General features: G+C 42.3%; 1 long non-coding RNA gene across 1 annotated transcript; it reads left to right on the top strand.

The window, feature by feature from the left end:
- Positions 1–1,859: 1,859 nt before the first annotated feature.
- On the top strand, positions 1,860–4,236 carry LOC148685742 (uncharacterized). Its single transcript, XR_015950071.1, has 2 exons — positions 1,860–1,996; positions 3,779–4,236. It is a non-coding gene; the product is annotated as an uncharacterized LOC148685742 (long non-coding RNA).
- Positions 4,237–5,047: the final 811 nt, after the last annotated feature.

Below are 5,047 nucleotides of genomic sequence, written 5' to 3'. Positions count from 1 at the left end.
CAGTGCAAATCAGTGTTTCCCAAACTTGGGTCTCCAGCTGTTTTCAGATTACAATTCCCATCATCCCTGACCACTGGTCTTGACGGGTGTTGTAGTCCAAAAACAGCTGAAGACCCAAGTTTGGGAAACACTGGTGTAAACAGTACTGAGTTAGACGAACCAACAGTCTGACTTCAGGCAGCTTCCCCTATGAAGCTCTCTCTGAACCTGGCCTACCTAGCAGGACTGTTGTGAGGTGAAAATGGATAATATAATTTCATCTGTGCCAATCTGAGGTCCTTGGAAGGAGGACAGGGGAGATAGGCAATGAATAAGCAGCTAAAATAACGCCTCTAGGGAGCTGTATACCTTGCTTTGCCGCAGCACTGGTGCCAATAGCAAAATCAACACTGGGAAGGAGGATATGGCATCACTCTGATGGGATATATATATATATATATATATATATATATATATATATATATATATAGCATGTTAAGGCCACATTTTAAAGCCCTGTCCACAAGTTGCTTTGCAGAGGGAGAAGGGGGGGGGTATGCGTTTTAAAAAAGAAAAACTAAATAAATAAGTAACAGAAGCTGTATTTCTCAATTTGGAAATCAGAAATGTATGTTACAAAGAGAAAATGCCTTTTGAATTATAACAAAGGGTTATAAGCAAATAGCTGCATGTGGGTTCAGAGTGAGAGACAGGGGAAAATGTATCACTAATAATTTACAGAACAAAGGCTACACCAGAATGTTATAATTCAATTTATCATTCTAAAGTTGAACAACACACCCAATGTTCTGTTAATCTATTACCAACTTGACGTCCTTCCCTAACTCGCATGAAATTTGTCCATTTTGTCATTTTGTCTATCTGCCACATTTCCCCAAGCATTTTTTCCCCAATTAGCTTCCAAGTTTATCCTGATACTGCAACGGGGATTAATAATAAATTTCAAGTAATACATTCTGACTTGCTCTTTCAGATCACAAAGAAGAATTGTGAAACAGTTCAGAGGTACTTGATAATCCATAATTTCTTTAAGGAAGTGGATTAATGTTTGCCACCAAATTCGTAAAAAAAAATCAAGGTAGACAAAGCCATTTCTCCTTAGACAAATGAGTGTGTGTGTGCACATTTATATGCACACTCACTCCTTAAGGCAGGGTGTGGGGAGGCTAACCTGTGGCTCTCCAGATGCTATACATCTCCCTAATGACTGGTCAAACTGACAGGGCCTGATGGGAACTGGAGCCCAACAAGATCTGAAGACATCTGTTGGGTGAGCTCCCAGGGGTTTTGATGTCCTCTCAAGGTTATGACATGTGCATGGAAAGTACACTGTCTCACTGCACTCTGTATGTATGTTTACTGTGTATGGTGAAATCATGGTGTAGTGAAATAGAGGACTCTGTGAATAACCAGAAACTGGGGTTGATGGTAGAGTGCATTCTGGAACTGAGAGGGAGCGGCATTTTGGGAAATGGGCTATGCCGACCTTTATCTGGAATGTGTTCTGGTCTTCTGTAAAAGCCATGTGTGAGGTGCCTTTCCATGCTAATTGCCTTCTGTGTGAGATGGCAAGAAAGAGGGGGTAACTTTCAATTATGGGTTGATTGCAGGATAAGGCTTAGCTGTGAAAGGGCGTCTAACCTTTGCCAGCTGCATGGGGAGGCGTCCAGGAATGGGAGAGGGGAGTGCCTTGGTTATTTCTTTGTTATGGGTAAATCATATACATCTGGCTTTTGTCCTGTCAAGCTATAAGATGGATGTCTATCAACCGGCTATTGGCTAATCCCTAATTAAACAAGTATGTTAATTGGTTAATTCAAACTTTCCCTCGTGGGTCTGAGAAGGATAAAAGTCCCGTTCTTTGTAATGGAGATTGCTCTTAACCCTGCTCTAAGCAGAGGCTTTTAGTCACTTCTTGGAGGAACTTGCCTAAGACTCTTGCCTGATTCCTACCTTCGGGAGAGGAGCCAAGGTGTTGGTAAATTCTGTTCTGTTTGTAAGTACTTTCTCAAGTTTAGTCAGTATGTTTTACAATGTTTTTATTTTGTTTACCTGTAACCTGTAATTGGGAACTATGTAATTTTGATATGATATGTGGTTTTCTTTAAACAAACCTGGAAAAGATTATTTCTAGTCTGTGGATTTTTGGGGGGAACTTCCATGAGGCAAAGCTAAGTCTAAAGTGCTCCAGACTGCTCGTTCCTACTGTTTTGGGATTGAGTTGTGCTCACGGAAAGTGAACTCAGGCTGTGCAGCTGGAAAAGCAGAGGGACTTATCCCTTTTCCCCTCTGTTTGGGCTGGCAGCAGTTATTTGCAAAGGGTGGTGGCAGCATTTCTATCAATTGGCTTGTTTTGGGGAGATAGGGTTGGGGGAAAGCCCTCCCCTGGCTACTGAAACCTTTCTACACATGGGATTGTCCTTCCATTGCTCCACATTAGTTGGGGCACTCCGTTCATAAGTAATGCAGGAGCACCATCGGTGCACAATGCTTTGATAGGTTTGGCCATGGAAGCCGTGCAACTGTCTGTCAGTGCCACGATGTTGTCTCTTGTTTCTACTGAGATTGTTTTCTTTTCTGCTTTGCTGCTGGGTATGCACAGAATTTCAATTACGTTATACCAAGGCAGTGCCAGCATTAGCAGCCTGGTCGTAGAGGTTGCAGTGCTAGTGAGCTCCTACGGCATCTATCAGAGAAGAAGCTAGCTCAAAAACGCAGTTTCATTTACCTTCTTTGTTTCAATTAGAAAAGAAACTCATTCATTCCATTTAAGAATTAGAGACTCTAATCAGTTCAGCTAGTTAAATGCTTTTAATCAGAGAAGAACCAATTCATTAATTAACTCTGAAGTGAAGATGGAATATAGAAAGAATGATACTTCATTCAGAGCTCTGAACATCCAATCAATTCCTCCAAAATAGTTCATCAGAATACAATCAATCAATTCCTAAACCAAGCAAATCACTCTCAAATAGTCTGATGTTCTTTGAAGGCTGAATCAGCCAACCAACTAGAATAGGGATGGTGAACCTGTGGCCCTCCACAAGTTGCTGGACTCCAACTCCCAACTATTGGTGAGGGATAATGGGATTTGTAGTCCAGCCAGAAACAGCAGGTCACCAGGTGCGGTGGAGGCAGTACACTACCTTCCTGGCAGGTGGTTCACTTTTGCTTACTGGAGGAAGAGGGGTAAAGTCAAAGAGAGGTCAGCACAGTTCAAATACACCAACAGAGCCAATCCAGTACTCCTGCTGTTGCATTTGGTTTCATATCCTGGCTTCAAGCTTATCCTTAGCCATGGTTTAAGTATTTTAATTGCATTAAATGTCCACACTGATTTTTACTTGCATTTACTTCTTTTATTTTTTTATAGTGTATGGAATTAAAATAGCAATGCAATAAACTGCAATATAGAAGATATAGAAGAAGCAATAATAGTACAATTAAAAACCATACAGTATCTAGCACAGTGCATTACAACAGGCAGGCAAATCATTAAGTGGTCCACCAAGGCCCTCAACAATTTTCAAGTCCATGGCAGAAAAGTTTGGGAACCACTGGGCTAGAGCACTGAGTCTATGGAGGTCTTAAATCACTGTTTGCCAGATTGCAATCTCCCCCACAATGTATTCCACAGGGTTATTTTAAACATAAGCAGAAACCGTAAGCATTCTGTATTCTGAAAGACACCATAGGAATTATTAAAAAATATATCTAACAATCTCTCAGCTATCTATGGTTGACTCCAAACAAATATTTTCCCTCTTCTTGTATACAGAGCCTCCTGGTTTTCAGAGGGATCATAATCTTGCATTTATCAACAGCTGTGCCATGGAAGTGGTTACAAACAGAGAAGCAAGGAAGGGGGAAAAGATTTTGGACAAAGAGTGTGATTTACAAATGGCCATACACACACAAAACAGAAACTCCAGCCTCCAGTTGTAAGAAAAAACAGCCCTTTGCACAGAAACATGCTCCTTAATGAAGCCGGGGGAGGGTGCGTATTATTAAGGAGTAGAACTGCACAGCAAGATATGCTTTGTGGACTGCCATTGGGCATGGAGCTACATTCTAGAGGGAAACGAGATGTCATGTTGCCAATCTGCAGGCGGTTCGTTTTTAATTGGCATGTAATAAATGTTGTGCCAGAGCTCTAGGATGCAAATGGGGGGGGGGGAGAGGAAGGATATTTTAATGCAGTCCACGTGACAGAATAAATGAGGAAAACTGACTGAACTAGACAGAAACATGTTGTTATTTAGTCGTGTCCGACTCTTCGTGACCCCATGGACCATGGAGAAGGAACTGGCAAGCCACTCCAGTATCCCTGCCAAGAAAACTCCATGGACAAAGAAACCTGTAGGCAGGCATTAAGGCAGGCTTCCTCAACCTCGGCCCTCCAGATGTTTTAAGACTACAATTCCCATCATCCTTGACCACTGGTCCTGCTAGCTAGGGATCATGGGAGTTGTAGGCCAAAAACATCTGGAGGGCCGAGGTTGAGGAAGCCTGCATTAAGGTAATCAGATACATTTGGGAACTGGTAGGGATCCCTCACCTTTGGGGTTCTTTTCTTTGGGATTGAGCACCCCTGCAGATTGGGTTTAATGATAATACTCTTACCCATGATGCTGCACCTCTTTTCAGGATATCAGGTGTGGTGATGCGTAAAGCGGTAACTCAGCACAATATTTCCATGGACTAGAATTCTCCAAAACTGACAGCCTGGAAAGGGTGATAGAGTGATAAGAATCAGCCCATGCTACAGTAATCCCTCTCCTACCATGGATAAACTGAGCAGTTATTCATAAAACCCCAATGAAATAAATCAGGCATGTCCAACAGGTAGATCACTGGTAGATCACTGGTAGATCATTGGCTCCCCCCCCCAAGAGGCTGAACAACTGTGGCTCCCCTTAAAAAAGAAGCTCAACATTTTACCTGCTCCCTGAAAAAACGCAACAACTTTTACCCGAATCGCCTTCCTTCTTCTTAAAAGAAAGCTCAACAACTTTGACCTGAACCCCCCAAAAAGGGGGTAGATCAC

Source organism: Zootoca vivipara, chromosome 5 (assembly GCF_965207765.1).
Source record: "Zootoca vivipara chromosome 5, rZooViv2.hap1.1, whole genome shotgun sequence".
In the NCBI taxonomy this organism is placed as follows: Eukaryota; Metazoa; Chordata; class Lepidosauria; order Squamata; family Lacertidae; genus Zootoca; species Zootoca vivipara.
Note: the sequence above shows the minus strand (reverse complement) of the source record. Positions and strands in the feature narration are given on the sequence as shown.